At 49.5% G+C, this 20225-nt stretch overlaps 1 long non-coding RNA gene across 1 annotated transcript; it reads left to right on the top strand.

Moving 5' to 3' along the window:
* Positions 1-4164: 4164 nt before the first annotated feature.
* On the top strand, positions 4165-4915 carry LOC116592615. The gene is made up of 3 exons (XR_004286538.1): positions 4165-4280; positions 4399-4474; positions 4594-4915. It is a non-coding gene; the product is annotated as an uncharacterized LOC116592615 (long non-coding RNA).
* Positions 4916-20225: the final 15310 nt, after the last annotated feature.

Genomic DNA, 20225 nt, shown 5'->3' with positions numbered 1-20225 from the left:
TAGTACAATGTTAATAGGAGTGCTGCGAGGGAACATATTTGTCTAGTTCCTGACCTTAGGGGTTGAACATCTAGTTTTTCAACATTAAGTATGGTACCAGATATAAGTGTTTTATAGATGTTCTTTATCAAGTTGAGAAAATTCCCTCCGATTCTTAGTCTGCTGAGAGGTTTGTCCGCATCCATGGTATTTTGGAATATGAATTTTGTCAAAAGCATTTTCTGTGTCTATGGTATGTCCGTGTGATCTTTCCTCTCTAACCCACTGATGTGAAGGCGTCCATTAACTCACCGTATAGCTGGAAACAGTCCTACTTGATGGAAGCATATATTCCTTTTATTTTTAAAAGATTTCATTTATTTATTCGACACAGAGAGAGATCACAAGTGGGCAGAGAGGAAGGCGGGGGGTGGGTGGGGGGAAGCAGGCTTCCCGCTGAGCAGAGAGCCCGATGCGGGACTCCATTCCAGGACCCGGGATCATGACCTGAGCCGAAGGCAGATGCTTAACCCACTGAGCCACCCAGGCGCCTCATGGAAGCCTAGATTTCTTTTTATACCTTATTGGATACAATTTACTAATATCTTGGTGAGGATTTTTGCATCTTTCTTCATGATGATTATTGGTCTGTGGTTTTCCTCTCTTGTGATGCCTTTATCTGGTTTTAGCATTTATGCAAAGGTAGTTGCGTAGAATGAGATAGGAAATAGTCCTTCTGCTTCTATTTCCTGGAGGAAGTTGGAGACGAATGGTATTATTTCTTGGTAATATGTTTGGTTGGATTCACCAGTGAAACCCTGTGGGCCCGGTGCTTTTTTTTGGGAATGTTTTAAATTATTGACTCAACTTCTTTCCTAGATTTAGACTCGGATTGTGTGTTTTCCCTTGTGTGAGTTTTGGTGGCTGTTTTCTTTTAAGGAACTGGTCCATTTCTTCCATGTTATCAAATTTGTGGGCGTAGAGTTATTCATCATATGTCTTTACTGTCCTTTTATGTCTGTGGAATCAGGAGGGATGTCTCATCTTTCATTATTGGTATTAGTAAGTTGTGTCTTCTCTTTTTCACCTTTTTAGCCTAATATTTTATGAGTTTTAATGATCTTTTCAAAGAAGCAGTTTTTTAAAAATTTCATTGACTTTTTCTATTGATTTTCAATTTACAATGTCATCAATATCTGCTCCAAATATTATTACTTATTTTCTTTTCCCAGCTTTAGGTCTATATTGTTCTCCACTCTTCAGCTTCTTTTGGTGGAAGCTTATTGATTTTAGATTTTTTCTTTTTTAATGCATGCAGTCAATGCTATACATTCCCTTCTATGCACTGCTTTCATTATATCCCACACAGTTTGATAAGTTGTTATTTTCATTTAGTTCAAGATATTTTAAAGTTTCTCTGGAGACTTCTTCAATGAAGAAGATAACTCAAGTGTTCCAAAAAACGTTATTTAACCTCCAAATATTTTGAGGTCTTTTTCAGCTTCCTTTCTGTTATTGGCTTCTAATTTGATTCCATGATGGTCTGTGAGCATATTTTATATGATTTCATTCTTTTAAATTTCTTAGAGTGTGTTTCATGGCCCAGTGTGGGACTCGAGCTTGGTGAATGCTTTGTGTGAGATTTAACAGAACGTGTTTTCTGTTGTTGTCGGGTGACCTGTCCTGTAAATGTCGGTGAGACCACTTGGTGGACCGAACTGCTCCGTTCAACCCTATCCTTACCTACCCTACCGAGGGTCTGACTGACAGATCTGTCCGTTCCTTGGCGGAGGGCTGTTGACGTCTCCCAATGTAACAGTGGAAGTGTGTGTTTCTTGTATCAACTCCATCAGTTTTTGCTTCACATAGTTTGAAACTTTGTGGTTAGATGCACACATGGTTATGTCTTTTGGGGCCGATCCTTCATCATTAGGTAACGCCCCTTTTGAATCCCTGATATTCTCCTTGTTCGGAAGCCTGCTTTGTTTTTAAATTAATGGATTCTTCAGGTTTATTCTGAGTAGTGTATGCATGCGAGATCTTTTTCCATCGTTTACTTGTCGTTTTTATATTTAAAAATATAAACCTGTGTCTTTATATTTAGAGTCAGTTTCTTACAGACAAGCCGATGGTTGATGGGGTCTTTTTGATTCTGAAAGTCTCTCTTTTCACTGGTGTATATGCACCATTTCAGCTGACGTGATTCGTGACGTGGCTGGGTCAGTGTCTACCATGCTGGTAACTGCTTTCGTCAGCTGCACTTGACACTGTTGCTTGCTGCCCTCCCCTCCCCCCGCTCTCTACACTTTCAATCAAGCATTTTATATGATTCTCTTTCCTCTCCTTTCTCGGTGTGGTAGTTACGCTGCTTTTTTAAGCTTTGAGTGGTTGCCCTCAAGTTTGCAATAGACATTTACGAGGAGTCCCGGTCTATTCTCAGTAACACTAAAGCACTTCACGGTCAGTTCAGGTAACTTCTAATGGAATATTCCCGCCTCTCCCCTCCCATTCCTCACCAAATCATTGTCGCCTCAACACCCAGACGGAGTGATGGCACAGCGCATTGGAGCTATCCTTTCTTTGAACAAATAGTTATTTTTTAAATCAGGTAGGATTAAGGAAAGTAAAAAAAAAATGTTATTTTACCTTCATTTGTTCCTTCTCCAAAGCTCTCTTTCGTGATTTCAATCTAGGCATATGGTCTGAATCACTTTCCTCCTCTGCAAAGAACTTCTTCCCCAGTGTTTCATGCAAGGTCGTTCTACTTCCAGCAAGTTCTCTCGATTGTCTCTTTGTCCGGAAGTCTTTATTCTCCCTCATGGCTGAAGGGCAATCTCCCCGCACAGGATTCTAGGCTAATGTTTTTTCTTTCTACGCTTTAAATACTTCGCCCTGCTCTCTTTTTGCTTGCGTGGTTTTTTTTTCCCCAAAGAAGACATCCAGATGGCCAAGAGGCACATGAAAAGATGCTCCATATCACTCATCATCAGGGAAATGCAAATCAAGCGGAATTTTGCTTCTCAGTATTTATCTGCAGAAAATGAAAACACTAATTCAAAAAGACAAGTCACCTCTATATAGTCCTTGCAGCATTATTGACTATCACCAGGACACGGACGCACCTAAACGTCCATCAATACGTGAACGGATAGAGAAGATGTGGTACACATCCCCAGCGGAATATTACTCAGCCATAAAAAACAGCGACGTCTTGTCATTCACTAGGACATACGTGGGAGCTCGAGGGCATTATGCCGAGTGAGTAAGCCAGTCAGAGAAAGACAAACAACATATGACTTCACTTACACGTAGAGTCTAAAAAACAAAACAAGGTGAACAAAGAAAACCGAAACAGACTCATAGACACAGAGAACAAAGGTTGCCAGAGGGAGGGGTGGGGGTGGGCAGAGCAGGGGAAGGGGACCGAGAGCTGCCGCCTTCCAGTTATAAAACAAGTGCGGACCTGGCGTGTGATACACGACACGGGGAATTCAGCGGGGAGCCATGCGGTAGCAGCGTTCGTGGTGACAGATGGTAGAAGCACACTAATTGTGCCGACTGTTCACAACGTATGTAAATATTGACTCGCTGTGTTGTACACCTGAAACAAATGAAGCCTTGTGTGTCGAGGAGTCTTCAATTAAAAAAGAAAAAAAGGAGTCAAGTACTGGCACGCGCTTCGGCGTGACGAGGAGTGGAAGACGCCAGGCACAGAAAGCCCGTGGGACAGGATTCGGACTCGGCGAGGCGTCCGGAACAGGCTGTGTTGAGGGACACAGCAGGTCGGTGCATGTTTGCCGGGGACAGGGGTGGGGTGGGGGATGGGTTGGGGTGACTGCCAGCGGGTACTGGCTTTCTTTTCGTCGTGACGGAAAATATCCTCAAAGTGACCGTGGTGACGCTTGTCCAACCGCAAAAATATGCCGCAGTCATGGAGTTGTTTGCTTGGCCAAGTGAGTGTGTGCCGCGTGCTTAGATCTCCGCAGAGACGTTTGATAAAAAAGAAATCATATGGTTTCCAAATTATGAGGATTTTTGTCCCTTCCCTCCCGATCTAATGTTTACATTGCAGCTTTCCATGTTTTTATTTTTATTTTTCGGCTTGTTTTTGTTTTTCTTGCTTTCTCAGACGTCTAGAACAAGATCCGAAGGAAGCAGGGCGAGAGCCCGGCCACATCCGCGTCTGGCCGCCGACTGTAAGGAAACGGCTTCTGAGGTCGGCTCTCAGGTCCTGCAAGTCTGGATTACCGTGAAGAGGTTGCAACCTTCCATTCTTGGCTGAGCACTTCCGTCCTGCGTCGGTACTGAGTTTTATCAAATGCCATTGTTGTATTTACTGAGGCGATTACATGCATTGTTTCTCATTCTGTTACTTTTGCGCACCACGGTAATGAGTCTCCTTCTGTCGAAATGTTTTAGAATTCCCGTGAAGAACCCAATGCCGTAATGATGTGTTTATGATACAGCACGACATAGGAAATGTTGGCACGTTTTTGTGAGTGTTTCTGTCCACATTTTTGTGTCAGAATGCTTTATAATTTTCTCCTTTTGTACTATCTTGTCCAAGCTTGGGTGTCTGAGTTGGATGTATTTCTTTCTCTCTTTCAAATACAGAAAGTTACCCAGGATATAATGAACCTCCTACTGCACGTAAGGGTGAGTTCTGACAAAGGCACAGTCGTTTCGACTTTGCCGTGAAGATGTAGAAGACTTGTGACATCCCCAGGCTCCTTTGCGCTGCTCTGTTGGGAACAGCCCTCTCGGTCCCTGCATGCCCTGACCACAGCTGGCTGCTCTGTGCCCCCAGATGTCTGCTTCCCGAGAATGCCCTAGAAGGGGCTGATGTATGCTTACGGAACAGAGTGCATCTGAGAGTCACCCGTCTGTTGCTGCCAATCGGGAACTCCATATTTTTATTTCTGAGTCATATTCCATTGTGTGGATGGTCACTGACTCTCAGGGAAGCAGCTCCCCAAATTTACCGTAGGTTTCCGAGAGTCGGCGAGAGTTCGAGAAGCCGCCTTGTCTGTGTCTTAATCCGCTCACCTGTGGAAGGACGTTGGGCTATCTCCGTTCTGGGGACAGAGAGTTCCATCCAGATTTCTGGGTGAGTACGTGTTGTAATTTCTCATTAAGGAAGGAGAGGGCTGAGTCCTTTGGTAACTGTATTGAACTGAACTTCCTAAGAAAGTAACTTTGTATAAGAAACCACCTCTTTTCCGTAGCGGTTTCACCCCTTGGCATTCCCAAACCGCCCCTTGGCATTCCCGCCAGTGATGAGGGAGAACTCGAGTTGCTGGCTGTGCGTCCCAGCGGCCACGGGGACTGTGGTCGTGCTGCTCTGTGAGCGTTCGAGGTTCTAGTGTGTGTGGCTCTCGTTGGCGTCCCTGAGGACAGTGATGCCGAGTGCCTCCCCTGTGCTCGTGGCCACGCAGCTGTCTTCTTGGTGAAACGTCATCTCGGGTTTTTTGGGGCTCACTGGGGGTGGGTCTCTCACCGCCGAGCTTTCCTGACTCTTCCTCACACACGGCAGATGCAAGTCTTTGGTGGGACCTGGGGTTTGCAGATGTTTGCCCCGAGGCCGTGGCTTGCCTTTTCTTTCTCTAACCGTGTCTTGCCCAGAGCACAAGGTTTTCATCTTGGTAAAGTCTGATTTGTGTATTTTCTCTGTTATGGATCATGCTTTCAGGGTTGGATCTAAAAATTCTTTGCCCGGCCCAAGGTCGCAAAGATTTTCTCCTTTGCTTTCCTCGGAAAGTTTCACGGTTCGTGTTTGACATTTAACTCCATCATCCATTTTTAGTTAAATTTTGCAAAAGGTGCAAAGTGAAGTGCAGCATTTCCTCTCTCCATCTGTCTGTCTGTCTCCCCTCTGGCCTGTCCCTCTGTCTGTCTCTCCGCTGATCTGTCTGTCTGTATTCACTCTGACCTGTTTCTTCTCTGGGCTGTCTGTCTGTCTGTCTCCCCTTTGGCATGTCTGTCTCCCCTCTGGGCTCTCTGTCTCCCTCTGGGCTGTCTGTCCATCTCTTTTCTGGCATGTCTGTCTGTCTCCCCTCTGGCCTGTCCCTCAGTCTGTCTCTCCTCTGATCTGTCTGTCTGTATCCCCTCTGGCCTGTTTCCTCTCTGGACTGTCTGTCTGTCTGTCTCCCCTTTGGCATGTCTGTCTGTCTCGTCTCTGGCCGGTCTCTCCTGTGGCCTGTCGGTGTCCCCTGGGGGAGGCATGTACAATAGTTGGAAAGGTTAGCCTTTGTCCATGGAGTCGCCAGCGCACCCCTGCTGAAGGCCAAGCCGCCATATTGATGCGGTACGCTCCTGGGCTCCATTCTGTCCTACCGATCTGCGGCCGTGTGTTCTCTTGCCGGCGCTGTGCTCCCGCCATTGCTTCGGTATCGAAGGGAACCTTAGAATCAGCGAGACTCCCCGAGCTCCCTCCACCCCCGTTGATTTGGTTGTTCTAGTTCCTATGCCCTTCAAATGAACTTCAAGTTCTTTTTAGCTTCTATTTGTTTGATACATTAATTTCCTATAAATTAAAAAAATTCATGATAATTGTGGATTTGGAAAATTCTGTAAGTTCATGGTATTCACTGTTCTTGGTTTCTTCTTTTTCTCTATGTGATGTTCCTTTTTAATTCCTACCAAAGCTCTCTGCCTTAAATCGTTCACCCTCTGTCCTGCTACCTCCGTCCTCGTCAGTATTTCATTTGTAAATATTTTCCCATTCCTTGATTTTCACCTGCTCTGTGTGACTTGCTTTGAGGTACATTTCCTGTAATCAGGAATTAGCTGCATTTAAAAATGTAGGATTTTGGGACTTTTACTCCATAATTTTACTCCTTCCACGTTTATTTGATCACTTACATGTTTAGACTTACGTCCGATGACTCCATCATTTTTGGCTTTCTATTGATGAATAGTACTTCCTAAATTTCTTCTTCTTTTTTTCTTCGTTGGTTTGGAGGTTGTACATAGCAATTGCATGACATTAGTGATTTTTCTGTGCAATTTTAAACATAAATACTTAAGTTTACATTTTTCCAGCAAAATGCACATCCTGAGTCCAGGGTCTCTCTTCCCGTTGGTCCACCACGAACTCCCCAAACCCGGTTCTATGCAACTCTGCTGAGCTGGAGATCAGTTCTCATTAGTCCTTTGAGAGGGAAAGACTTATCAGGCCTACACACCGACCCCGAATTCTCAACCAGTTTCCTACGGTGTATCTAAAACCCAGAGAAGTGTCCACGTAAAATGGAGAACGCCGCATCCTGGGGCGGGAAATGCTCAGACATTCCTTCCCCACTGCGGCATCAGGCTGTGGAGTGTCTAGTTTATATGCTGTTCGGCAAACACTATGTTTGCCACAGAGCATGGCAAATAGCACACAGAAATAAATACGCTTGTTGGAAAAATGCAGACTCCAGTTTTTAATAAAAGTCAAGGCAGATTCTCTGAAGCTCCAAGTCAGCTGAGACTAAGGCGTGCGGGGGCCGTTCCTGGAAGCTGGATGTGGAAGGGGCGGGCGGAGGGGCTGGGGGAGGAGGCCCCTCCAGGGCGGGCGGTCCGACTCGGGACACCCGTGAGGACTGTCACCCCGAGGGCTGCTCAGAAACCCCCCCGCGCAGGGAGCTTGACAAACCTTCAGAGGAGCTGGTTAGCGCTGTCGGATGAAGCGATTGCAAAATACCATCTTGCTCCTGCCGTTGATGTTGACTTTCATAAATTTGTTTATATGAGGCTTCAGGGGACTTCAGGCTGCTTTCCCCCTCCTTTTGGAGTTTCGCATCACACTGCAGTGAAACTTGAAGTTAATATTAATATCCTTCAGCACGGCTCTCCGGGAGTGAAGCCTTTCTTGGGCAGCCGCATCCCGCGTGGATCATCCCCCTGCCCTTGGTGCTTGGGGCACTTTCAAAACCTTCCTACTCTTCTGCCGTTTGTGTCTGGATCATAACTGGAAACCTCCTGCAGGCGGTTGTGTTTAAAATGTTGACTTGAGCTTCATGGACCTAAATATAAATTTTTCATATCAATAATAGCTGAAAATATTGCCCCGAGGCCTCTCTAAATTCCATGAATTTAGTGTCTTAAGCCCCAGTGGTGTGTTCCCGGGAAAGCATTGTGGGGAAGGCTGGCTGCGGGGTGGGCAGCGTGGGCTCACGTGGACCTCTGCACACCCCCCCTGCCCGTGGGACACTCTGTTGTCACCCCTTCTGAACTGTTCCCTGCGGTGTCATTTTGCCTTTAAACCCCCAAACCTGCTGCGTCTGTGTCACTAGTCAAAATTTAGGTGGAGTTATCTGTGCATCATTAACGCCGAAAGCTTGCTTTCCCGCTGCTGTGCTGTGAGCGCCGTCTCGGGGCCCTTGCAGGGCTCTCTCGAGGGTCTGGTCCTGGGAGTCTTTGGTGGTCCATCCTTTTAGTCCTTGCAAGTTTTATTTCCGTGTTTCCCTCAATAATGTTTTCTCTTGGTCCAAGGCATAGGTTGGCTATCATTTTTGCCTTTTGAAGACACTCGTCCATTTTCTTCTGGCCTCTGTTGTGGTTGGTGAACCTACTGTTGGTCTACCTTGTGATCCTGGTTGGCACCCGTCCTGGGTCACGGCTGGCATTGAAGACTCTTTCCACCATGCTGCAGTCTCACCGCGGGGTGTCCTCATGTGGACTTCTCTTGGTTTATCCTGCTTTGTATTTACACTGTAATTTTGAATGGAGGACTCCTGTTTTTCTCCAAATCTGGAAAAATTAAACTACTCTTTTTTCAGAAAGCATATCTCTTTTCTTCTTCTGAGATGGTTATTAGGTAGATAAGACATCACCTGTCTGTGTGTGAGTGTGCGTAGGTGTGCATGTAAACACCTCCACCGACCCAAGATGCTGCCGATGGAAGGAAGACCCGTTCTTTGTCATGGGCAGAAGACATGTGAGAAGATCTGATTGGGGACCCCCACCTATACCTGGGACCCCAAAGGGCTGTAAGACAAATGAACCCATTGGGTAGAAAACATTCCCCTGAGGTTTTAAACCCCAAGTCCACACACACTTGGGTCTAAGGTTGAATCCAAGTCTTTACCACAAATCTTAACTCCAGGGGATCGTACATCAGTAGTATTTTCTTTTTTAAAGATTTTATGTATTTATTTCACAGACAGAGATCACAAGTAGGCAGAGAGGCAGGCAGAGAGAGTGGGGGGAAGCAGGGTCCCTGCCGAGCAGGGAGCCCGATGTGGGGCTCCATCCCAGGACACTGGGATCACGACCTGAGCCGAAGGCAGAGGCTTTAACTCACTGAGCCACCCAGGCGCCCCGTACATTGGTAATATTTCAGGAGACTGGTGGAGACAAGTCAAGTTCTATCTGGGAAGTATCCCCAGTCTAGACAGAGTGAGGTAGGAAGTGGCCTCTGGCTATGACACGTATTGTGATTTCAGGCATGTTTATGTGTGAAAGGGTACATCTATAGAACACCGTGTGTGCACCAGCAGCCACGTCCGTGCGTCTCCATGAAGTCTTTTTCTGGCTTGTGCTCCAGCTGAGTTCCTCAGGATGCTCTCCAATTCACTAATTCTCCCTTTAACTCTGCTCTGCTTCAAGTGTGTTCCTTTTAACACATATTTTATTTCAAGAACTTTAGAAAAAATTATCCTACTTTCTAATTAAAAAAAAACCCAAACATGTATAATTATTGCTTATATGGTTTCTTTTTCTATAGTTTCTTGTGCTTTTACATGTACATTCTTGGAGCACATGGGTGGCTCAGTCAGTTCAGTATCTGCCTTTGGCTCGGGTCATGATCCCAGAGTTCCAGGATTGAGCCCCATGTGGGGAGTCTGCTTCTCCCTCTCCCTCTGCTCCTCCCCCCGTTTGTTCTCTCTCTCTCTCCCTCTCACTCTCTCTCTCTCTCAAATAAATAAATAAATACATAAAATCTTCAAAAGAAGTTCATTATCCCTTATTCACTTCTGTGGTTTCTTTAAACATCCTGAACATAGTGATTTCAGTCTTAGACAAATTGTCCCACACAATGAATCTCAGCCAGAACCAGTTGTTGGTTATTGGTTTTGTTTTCTATCTTCTGAGTATTAGAACATCCCTGTGCTATGGGCGAAGGTTTTGGCTTCTCTTCTCCACCCTGTTTTTCTTCTTCTGCGTTTTCTCTCCCTTTAGGGCAGCTGAGAGTTGTCCTCAGTGATGCCCAAGGTTGCCCATGTCATGCTGGGTCCCCTGTGGATCTCTGCCCCCCCACGGGGCACCTTTCTCAGCTTCCTCCCATTCCCCAGCTGTGGGTCCCCATTGGGCACACAGAGTCTCCCCTGTCTGTGGCTTGTTTTTATCATTTATTTATGCAATAAATAATTTTGAGCAATCTGTTTTTAATAATTTTAATAATGTGTTTTAAGGAAATGGATCATATCTTGTTATCTGTTGTTTAAGTTAAACAGTTGCATGGGTTCTGTCCTTACTTACAAGAACATGAGCGGAGTAGTGTATGTTCCTATGGAGAACGCTTCTTGCTCCTCTGGCCTTTGATGGAGCACCATATTTTCTGTAAGTTGCTGTCCTTCCCCAACAACTCTGCCCCATTCTTGGACAGCATTTCACAACCTAAAAATGCTTTCTTATGAATCCCCTCGGGTACCACCCCAACCGGCCACTATGTGAAGCAGATGTGGCAGATATCATTGGTCTGTTTTATGGAGGATAACCTGAGACTGCAAGGTCATGGTGTCCCAGGGCCACCAGCCAGTAGGAAGCGAAGCAGACCATGCCTCAACTCTCTCATGATTCAAACCCCTGCATCAGGCTCTTCAGATGGGACTTAGAATGTTGCCTGGACACGGGTCACCTCTTCTTTCCTGATGTCCCTCGTTGGACAGATGCACCCACTTGGCATGTGATGTATTTACCTAAGTGGCATGTCTGATGGAGAGACCTAAGAGAAAGCTGACTTTGGGCGTCTTGGGCACAGGCTGTGGCTGGACCCATCCTGAGGGACACTGCACCCCTGCTGACCCCAAGGGGCATTGGTCCAAAGAAAGACCCACAGGATCTGTAAGAGGACAGGTGCCTACGGAAGCATGGGAGGAAGAACGGGCCACTGCCAAGTCCTCACACGCCAGTGAAGGAAGACTGATGCCCCAGCCAGAGTAATGGGGCTGTGAGGACCTCTCGCACGTTCACATTCAAAAAATCAGTAGGCATTGATCCCCATTACCGAGCTGACTGAAGGCAGAAGCAGTATTTATCTGGAGTTGTGCTCCTGATGTAATAACACTTAGATCACAATATTTTCTGTAATTACTTAAAAATGACAATGCATATCGAGTTCATGATAAATCAGAGGCCATTTAAATAATGTCGTCCAGGACGGAGGAGCATAAATTCTTCGGGTTTCATCCGGGCCGAGGAGCCGTTGCTTCAAGGGATACTCAGCGTCTTGACACCCGCGCCGTCCTCCCTGGGCTTGGCTCTCGGCCCGCGGTCATCTTGGCCTGGCTGCTCTAGGAGCAGTGGACGAGCCCCGGCCTGAGCCTGAGCACAGAGTGCATCAAGGGCACAGAGGACGCAGGCTGGTGCTGTGGGCGGTGCCTCACCCTGGGAGACGGCAGGTGAGGGAGGAGGGAGCTCCTCTAGGTGACCTGTGGCTCAGGACGGCTCAGAAGCCCCCAGAGCCTCCTGCCTGATGCCTGGACTCCTCTCTGGCTTCTCCCTGCTCAGTCCTGCGCAGGCCGTGGGTTCTCCCGGTGGAGTCTGCACGGGTTTCAAGGAGAGAGGAACCTGCTCTAATAAGAACCCAGTTCCTCCAAAAGCTCAGCAGGGCACCCCGTGGGTTCCGGAGTCCCCGGTGGGCTGGGAGCTCACTTGCTGAGTGGGTCTGATTCTATCGGGCGATGGGGCGAGGAGGTGGGTGTCTGTGGAGGCCCAGGCGTGGAGGACAGGGGCCTCCAGCAGTGCGGGAGGAAGAATGGGCTCCTCCAAGGCTGCCTCTTTTATGGCGTTGATGCAAACCCTTCCTTCGCCTGTGGCTGTCAGAAATTCGTGTTGGTGGAACCAGAAAGCAGGCGCCGGGGATGGGAACTTTGAGCCTCTCCTGTGACCCGGGGCTGGAATGCGGACAGAGCCTTGGGACCTGGCCGGCTCGGATCCGAGTAAAAGTCTCGAGTCTCGTGCCGTTTTCTCCCTGATCTTCTTATGCAAAGCGTTTCGCCCTCCCGTCTAGAGTTGTGCATCCGTCTCCTGTGGCCTCCCGTGGCTCCCGATCCTGACGGCACAAGTCCCCAGTGGAAGACATGAATTATTCTTCAGCTCAATCCCATATTCCCGGGAATGGCTCAGGAGTCCACCCCCATTCACGCAGGACAATGTTACATTTACAGAATGACCGCCTGTGTCCCACTGCTGTGGCCAGCTGTCATCCGAGGGGGTCCTTGTGAGCTGACACATGTTTTCAAGGTGTTAGCAGTGAGGGCTGGAGAACTAATTGCCATTCCCAAGGTGAGACAAGCAATGCCCCAGCAGGATTTGAACCCACAGTTCCTGGTTCCAAGGACCAGGAACTGTCTGCCACGGCTCTCCAACTCCCACCAGGCTGCTCTAGGTTCTAACGGGAGGACATGGCATGTGCAAAGGGCCGGGGCAGGTGGCTGGCACAGTGGCCAGGCTGACATCTCTAAGGTGTCTCTCTGCAGGGCTTTACCTCCGGGTCAGTTAGGTAGGGATGGGCCCGTGTTCCACTGGAGGGACCATGAGAGTCCACAAGACAGCTTTTAGCAGAGAAGGTCAGTACAGGGAAAGAGATGGGGTAGGGGAATGCGACTGCCCTTTCTGCCCAGAGAAGAGAGAACGAGGTGGGAAACGAAGGTCATCAAATTAAACAACAAACAAATGTGCAGTTATTTAATGTTCTTACTAAAGAGCCCCGGCTGGTTTCCTCTGTCCGTCCGGCCGACGGAGCTGCTGGGTCGCTTGCCGTGTCAGTGGTCCCAGGACTCCGACTTCTCACCCTGAGTAATTCGAGACCAATTCTGCAGGAAGCCGAGCCAGGAGCGCTGGGATTCCTGCAATCAGCAGGGTCAGTGTTTCCCTTTTCCTGCCCCGGCACCAAGCGTCGGGGAGACCCGGGGAGGTTCTGCTCAGCCCCCGCTTCCTCGCGGTGCCTGGCCTCCCTTCAGCTCGGCAAAGCGGCGTTACGAAAAAGGAGCAAATCGCACAAGGTTTAATGGCCCTCAACATTCAAGGTCAATTTTCTCTTTTTAAAATAACCTGGATTTTTTTTTTTTTTTGCCTCCAGGGTTCACATTTTCTAAGCTCCTCCAAATTCTTGAAGTATTACAATGACTCTGATTTTGAATCCAGCTCGTTGGTCTTGAAAAGACCCGTGTACTGCCCTGAGGACTGACGTGGCCTGGGATGGGGCGTGGGGACATCTTGCTCAAGGACACACCACAGCTTCTCCTGGTGCCACAATCCCACCTCCCTTCTGCGCCTCACCCTCCAGTGTGCTCCAAGTCGGAAAGACCAGGTTCCGGAGGCAGCTCTGCCTCGTTCTTTGTGGCTTTGTTTTTTTTTGGAACAACTTCACATTCTGGGGTCTTGGTTTTCTCATTACACAATAAAAAAGGAGTATACTCAGGTCCACATCAGAGTCTGCCTGGGATGGAGTGAAAGCTGGGCGAGATAGCGGGCACTTTTGGAAATCTTCCATAAATGTCCTCTCGTTATTAATGACCCTAATAATTATTGTTGCTGTTCATTGTTCTGGCAACCATTTATTTGGAACCTACTGTGTGCAAACTTCCTGTTCTAGAAGCTGGAGGAGAGAATGGGGTTGGAACTGTCCCCTTGCAAAATTTATGGTGTTTTCCTTCAGGCTTGTTCTCCCGGAACAAAATCACTCTTCAGTACCTGGGACATTACAATAATACATTTTAATGAAAACTTAATTAATTTGAAATGATTGCTTTGTTGTAAGTAGAAGGAGAGAAAAATCATTAAAAATTGGCAAATGGGAGAAAAATGCTTTTATATAAGCCCATACAAGAGACATATAGAGGCAATGAATATTTCTAAAATAGGAAAACATAAAACTTTGTAAAGTTATTTCCTTAATTTGGAGGGCTGTTTCAGCCAGTTCCCCAGTAAAAACAGCATCAAGTTCTGTAGCTTGTGCCGATGAACGGGGAAATCAGTGGAGACCTTCCCCCCACCCCTTCCCCCTTTTTAACTGTTTTCCAGTAGGGTTTAGAAATGTGGGTTCGTGTGGGGTTTCAAGGGTTTATTTACTTGGTTTGGTTCTTGTAGGTCTTGTGCAAAATCACAGCTCTCAAGGCCAGACTCTCAGCTGAGTCGTTCTGTGCCCCAGGCACACCACCCGCCGGGTCACCGTGCAGACATTGTTGGGGACTCTGGGTTGAATGCTGGGTCCAGGCCTAGCCGACAAGAGGCTGACGTGGACGTTGGAGGGCGGAGCTCCAGTCCTTGCCCTGCTGGTAGTGATGGCCTCATCCCGGGCAGGTCCCAGACCAACGGGAGCCTCCATTCTCCAGTCTCTAGCACAGGAGACCCCACAGCCCGCAGCCCTGTCCCCTCCACTATGCGGCACCCGCCATGTCTGAAGAAAGAGTGAATGACTTTTGAAGGTCATGGGGTCTGAACCGCAAAATGCCCACCTGCCAGTTCTTGCGCGTTCTCTAAATCTTTCCCGCTCACCTCGCTTCTGGGGGGTCCAGAGGTGTCTGATCAGTGTTTTACGAGCCACTCTATTAAGAAAAAGCAAAACAAAAAGAAGGAAAGATTTGATCTATGGGGTTTGCCAACTTCCGTGGTGTGAACACTCCCCCCGTGGCTCACGTCCAGCCACCCCCATGACGCCACGGGCCGCGGCGGAGGGAGGAGAGGCCCAGCCCGGCGCTGGAGGGGTGTCTCCCGTGGAGGGGCCCGGGCTCACGGCTGGCTGATTGTGTCATCGGATCTCGGATCCCAGGACACGCGCCCCTCGTCACCGCGTGCTTCTCAGGAGCCAGGCTCTGTGCCCGCTGCTTTACCGGCACCGTCTCACGCCATCGCCCATCGCTCTGAGGCTTCAGCTCCTGGGCGCGGACGGCCGTGGGACCTGCCTGAGGTCGTGTGGCGGGGGGAGGGCGAGACGCAGGCTGGAGGAGCTCGGCAGGTCGGACGCCCCGGCCCAGGCTCGCCGGCCATCTGCTTCCCCAGGTTTCAACCTTCGTGCTCTCTGTTCCCGAGAGCTTTCCCAGCCTCCAGACAAGAGCCTTGAGACATGAAGCGAATCCTTTTCCATGTGGTTCTTTATTTTGAATTCATTTGTCAGATTTCCTGATGATTGTTGTGCCGCTAGCCCATTAGCAAACGTATTCGTAAACACACTCGGATGGTGTTTTTCTGCGGATCTTTGCTATTTATGTTTTCTCTCTGCTTTGTTTTTGGGTTCATCCCATTAACAGGCTAGAGTGCAGACATATGGGTCTTATGTAAAAAAGTGACTTTCTAACAGCTTTTCTGTGATTAGGGAAAGAAACAGCCCTAAGTAGAGGGAGCTATTTGGAGCAGAGAGCTTTTTAATTAGGGTGATATTCCAGAGCTGAGCGACAGAGCCATTCTCGAGTAACAGAAGCCAGGATCGTTTTCCCTTGGAAGGGCACCGACGTACACGAGCACGCCAAGCTGATTTTTCAGGGAATTAAGCCCTTCACCCGGACTGGCAGAGGCATGAAGCATTTGTGCAAGTGAGCACAGTACAAAGTGGTTTGGAACACAAACAATTATCTGGAGAATCGGGTCACGCGCATTGCCAAAGCGGGTGATCTGTCCTCAGCAGAGGCAGCAGAATCTACGAGGGGTCTGAGTCCCCGGGTTACTCTCCTCAGCCCCACACAGACGTCCCCCAGAGAGACGGCAGTCTCAGGCTGCTGAACGTGGTTTTAAATAAACTCGGGCTACGGAAACCCAGATTTGCAGAGATGCACTTTCGGGCAGAATCTGCGGTCTCATGGATGGCAGAATGTAGCAGAAAGGGCATTTTCAATAAGCAATGATGTCGTTGTTTTTGTAAGATTGATAGCTGTGCATTAAAAAAAAATTCAAGTCACGCATGAAGAAACAAGCTACAAATGACCTAAAATCCTACCACCCAGAAATCATCACACTGTTGGCGACCTCCCCACACACAGCGGCGTAAGTCAACCACCATCAGGTTGTGCTTCTGGGTTCTGGGGGTCAGGGGGGTGGAGCGGGGCAGGGGGTATGTGTCTCCACTCCATGAAGCCTGGGGCCTCGGTTGGGAAGACCCAGGGGACAGCGGGGACAGCGGTTGGCTTGACGGTCTGGGTGCTGGAACCTACGTGGGTGACGTCGTCCGGCTGTGTGGCATCTGGGCGGCAAGGACTCTGCAGAGACTTCTAGCTGAGCACCTTCCACGTGGCGGAGGCTCTGTAAGCATGGCCGCTGAGTTCGGGGAGGGAGCACCCCAAGGGGAGGGTCTGGAGAGCAAACGGTCCAACAGAATGTCACAGAGGCTGGTCACCTGGCATCATGTCCATTACACGCCCGTCACGGGTGCCGGCCTCAGTTCAAGGCGAGGAGAATCAGATCCTGCCTCTTGCTGGGGAAGAGCCAGGTCACAGCGCTGAAGGGCATTTGGGATGGGGACGTCCTTGTGGTCATCAAAGGTGCGCTGTGCCCCAAGCAACCGTCTTTCCGGACAACCCTTCAGGCTGGTACACGCGTGAGTGAGGGATGGCCAGCGGCGTCCCTGGCCGATGCAGAACCCACAGATTCCCAGATGGAAACGCCTTTGTAAGAACGGGATTGACAACCCCGAACTAAGAAATCTAACCCCGAACAGAAGAAGAAGAAACGGACGTAAAAGGGAAAGAGTTTTCACTACATTATTTTTAAGTGCAAGGGAGATTCGTTCCTAAATGACCTAGGAATGAGGCTACGGATGACAGACCTTTGGAAGCACGCAGTCCTTGTTTTTTAAAATACACGCACCCATTTTTCAGTTTGAGGCTGTGAGGACGAACTTTGCGTGAGGGAGATGCGGAGCGCGGCTTCCGTGCACGCTCTGCTCACCGCCGAGCTCGGCTGCTGGTCCGCGTGCACCTGGGGGGCCAGTGGCGCGGACACTCGTCAGAAACCAAGACTCCTCCAAAAGCCTTAGTTTCTTATTAACGTGGCTTCAGAGTCCGGTGGTTTCACGCATGCACGTACGTGTGCGGGGATGTGTGCCGGTGGTTTCACGCGTGCACGTACGTGTGCGGGGATGTGTGCCGGTGGTTTCACGTGTGCACGTACGTGTGCAGGGATGTGTGCCAGTGGTTTCACGCGTGCACGTACGTGTGCGGGGATGTGTGCCTGCCTCGTTTGCTCACCTGCTCTGGCTTCTCCGTTCCTAGGTTTTTGTGTTTTTTCCCTTCCTCTCCTGTTTGGATGTGGTGTGTCTGTGATTTTTATGAAGCAGGGCTCACCGGTGTCTTGGTTCTCAGGACTTAGAGGTTCATGATCGTCTTTACCCTTGAACATGCCTTTGGGGAGGATTAAAGCTTCATCTTCGTGCTTCTCTTGGGTCAGGTCTTACATCCCCCTCTGTGTGACAGAGGTCTTTGCACCTTGACTCTCAAAGGGCAGCTGTGGGCCACGAGGGCTGCTGGTGGCCAGGGTGGGTGCGGGGGGCTGGTGTGAGTTCCTCAGACGCTGCCCCTCGAGGCCCTGATTTTCCACTGGGTTCGCCTGGGTTCGCACGTCTGTGTCCCCTCTGTGTCCCCGACCAGTTACTGTGGCCTTATTGCTATTTAAAAAGGTTTTTACAAAGTGTCTCTAGCCAGTTGCCCATAAAATAATGGAAGGAAAAGTGTTCTCATTAAAGAGGAGTTTATTTGGGTTGTAAATGCGGGGCCGCTAATTGTGCCCGAGACGCCACAGTGAGCAGGTTGTTTGTGAGCACTAATGGAAGGGGCGAGCCGCGGGGGGTCATGCTCCGGTCACCGAGGCCGGCCACCGGGCTGTCCCAGACGTGGGCTTCGAGGGTCCGCTGGCCCCTTGGTGTGGCTGAGGCCAGGGAAGCTGGGACCGGGGATGGGGAGGCCTGGGGCCTGGTGGGGCAGGGCCTCCTCCACAGCTGCCGGGGCCGCCTCCCCTGCCCAGGGCATGGGTCACGTTCCCGTGAAAGTCCGAGAAGCCCCAGGGGATGATCATGCCCCAGTTCCTTGCTGGAGGCAGTGACGGCGAGGTCTCCCGAGCGAGAAGGTCTGAGGACTGGTCTCAGCTCTGCACCAAGAGGCCACTCTTTGTTTGTCGAGTCAGGTAAGGATCTCTCTCTCCATGGCCGTCATGAGGGTCACAGGCCGTGCCCGATGCACCCACACAGCAGGCACTTCATAAAACAGTCCTTGTGTTATTATTAGTAGGGGTGCGTCCAAGTTCTTTCATCCAGCAGGCGAGCTCCGAGTTTGTCCCGGGTGCTGGCTGTCGCTTACTGCCCTGTGCATTTGACGCTCCCTAGAGGCCACAGCCAGTCTGGGGGCAACAGGTGAATGGCCGGCATCATGTCAGGACATGCAGGGGTGCTAGTGGTCTGGGGAGGAGGACTGACGGCTGTTTCAAAGGGACCGCAGAGGAGAAAGCACTCTGAACCAAGACCCAGAGGGTCCAGTGGGCATCTCTCCCTATGGCCGTCTGCCTGGGTGGTCCCAGCTGGCCCGAATGAGGGCCACCCCAGCGTCTCGCTCCCCCGCTCCCAACACGGCAGCCGAGCTCTGCTGGGCATCTGGACGCATCTTCGGAAGGACAGACTCCTTCCTTGGGGGATGGAGACTGGGCTTTGTGCCGATGCAGGGTGTCCCGTCCGGGGGTGCTTGCCTCTCCTCCAGCGGCACCTGGTCTGTGCCCCCTTCTGGGGCAGCGGGCACGCCTCTTGTCCTTGATGGTGGGAAGGAGGCGGCTACCTCACGCTCTGAGCTCGTTCCGTGGGGCTGCCGATCCCCCGGGGAGCTCCTTTCCCGCGGGACATTCTCTTTGCCCCCCTTCTGTGTGCTCCGTGGAGCTGAGCTCACAAGTGAGCGCAGACCCCCTCTGCTGCCCCAGAGCACTTTGTGTTGAAGCTGTTACCCTGGCTCCCCACATAGCAGCCTTGTGCTGACCTCTGCCTGCACCCCTGCGAGGTTGCCTCTCCTCCCCCGGCCCCTGCTCTGCCAGAGGTCGGGAAGCCCGTGTCCCTCGAGGAGCTGCCACGGTGAAATAGACCAGATGCCTCTCCTCCTGGAGGCTTGTGGAGACGAGGCTGAGGCTTCAGCGGCCCTCCCTGCTTGTACCTGCTCGATAGGCGTGCTGGAAAATGGCTCCCTCTGCCTTTTGCTGGGCACAACATTCTGCAAGCTTCCCGCTTCAATTTGGTTATGGGTTTGTTCACATTTTCTCTGTCTTTGCTGATGTTTCCTGCTCCTTCTCTTGGCTACTGAGACATGTATTAAAACATCCCATGTGGATGTGACTCTGTCGGTTTGTCCTTGTAGATCTGTCTGCTGCTGTTTCTCAAAGTCCCACCCCTGGTTGCACATAAATGCAGAATTTTCTTTTTAAACTTCTTGGTACACTGACAATTTTATTATGAAATGTTCCTCTTTATCTTTAAAGTTTTTTCACTTAAAAAAGTGTATTACTACTTTAATAGTAATACAGTTTCACAGCTTTGGTAAGATTTAGAGAAAAAAAATATATGTATCTCCATCCTTGAATAAGTAAATATGCTATAGATCTGTCTCTTGCAACACTATACAGGTATGGGGTGGGTCTTTTTAATTTTTTTAACCAGCTTGCCATCTTTATCTTTAAATGGACAGTTTAGTGCAATTGCATTTTTCACTGTGACATGGATGAACCTTAAGGACATTAGACAAAATGAAATAAGGGAGATCCAGAAGGACAAATACTACATGATCCTGTTTACATGCTGTCCCTAAACTAGTCAGGTTCCCAGGAGCAGAGGCTGGTGGGAGCAGGGACATGGGGAGGCATTGCTCAGTTGGGTGCGAGGTTTTAGCTGTGAGGGATGAATTCGTTCTGGAGGTCCCCCTGCATAGCTCAGGTCCTTAGTCGCAATAGTGGGCTGTGCACTTAAATATTTAACTTTAATTTCTGAAGAGAATTTTCACTGAATGTAGTATTCTTGGTTGACCTTTATTTTCTTTTTGACACTTTAAAGCTACTATTCATTATATCTTAGTTTTCACTGT

The sequence above is a fragment of the Mustela erminea genome, chromosome 6 (assembly GCF_009829155.1).
Source record: "Mustela erminea isolate mMusErm1 chromosome 6, mMusErm1.Pri, whole genome shotgun sequence".
NCBI lineage: Eukaryota > Metazoa > Chordata > Mammalia > Carnivora > Mustelidae > Mustela > Mustela erminea.
This window is presented reverse-complemented; position numbering and strand designations above follow the sequence as displayed.